Genomic DNA, 1,152 nt, shown 5'->3' with positions numbered 1-1,152 from the left:
GCTCAGAGAAAGTCCATCCAGCCCCTAACCCTTGCTAGCAGGTAAAGTCCAGGCTCACAGCTCTGTCCCCAACAGGGGACATCAAAAATTACAGATCTCGGTGTGGCTGGAGCAGCATGGCCCCAGAGACAACACTCAGAATAAGCAGCCAGAGCAAGAAAAATAAGCAGGAGGCTGTGTGGGTCATGAGAGCTGAGAGCAGAGACAGCATGAGAAGGGCGGTCCACTGTCCGGGATGCCCATGAGAGGCTGGGCTGAGGAAGGGGGAGGGTATGTCCCTCCAGAGTACTAGGGGTGTGTGATGGGGGGTCCCCAGCTTTTACAGTGCATGTGATAGATGCTCCCACTAAAACCAATATGCCTCCATCTTGGGCACATTAAAATAATTAGTTTTATGTGTCACCAGACAATTCTAATGGCTTAAAAACAGTTACGACCCCCAAACAGTGAGTTGACCCAAGAGTTGATGAGGGAAGGCCCGGGTACTGATGAGAGCATGGGATGGGGCCAGAAGACAGGCCCTGGCTCCTACAGGGAAGAGAGTTGAACCCAGGCCACAGCAGGTCAGGGCTCCAAAGGGTCCGCAAGACAATAATGTCCACCCATGCCAAGAGCAGGATCAGAGCCTCGCTCCCATGAGGTGCTCCCACCATAAGCCCTCTTCATACAGACGACTGTGTTAAACCACAAATGGACCCCTGTCGGATGCTTAGAGACAAGCGGTCAGAAGCCTCGCTATGGAAGACGAAAGTGAGGTTTGCACAGATTTTAGCACTAGGAACTTCAGATACCACACTGAACAGTACAGCAGACAAAACTCCCCTGCATGGAACACTAGATTAGGACAAAAATTAGCACAGCAGGAAGGGCTAAGGAGAATGAGGTGAAATTCTGAGAAATTCTCCAAAACAGAAGAAACACACAAATCCATAATCTTTTTTTAATTATTAAATTATGCATTTTTCTCCATTCATCTCCCTTTCTCCTCTCCCCCCTTCTACCCTCTCCTGTAATCCCCATGTTCCCAATTTACTCAGGAGATCTTGTCTTTTTCTATTTCCCATGTAGGTCCACATATGTCTCTCTTAGGGGCCTCACGATTCTCTAGTTTCTCTGGGGTTGAGGCCTGTAGGCTGGTTTTTCTTTGCTTTA

The sequence above is a fragment of the Arvicola amphibius genome, chromosome 9 (genome assembly GCF_903992535.2).
Source record: "Arvicola amphibius chromosome 9, mArvAmp1.2, whole genome shotgun sequence".
Lineage (NCBI taxonomy): Eukaryota > Metazoa > Chordata > Mammalia > Rodentia > Cricetidae > Arvicola > Arvicola amphibius.
This window is presented reverse-complemented; position numbering follows the sequence as displayed.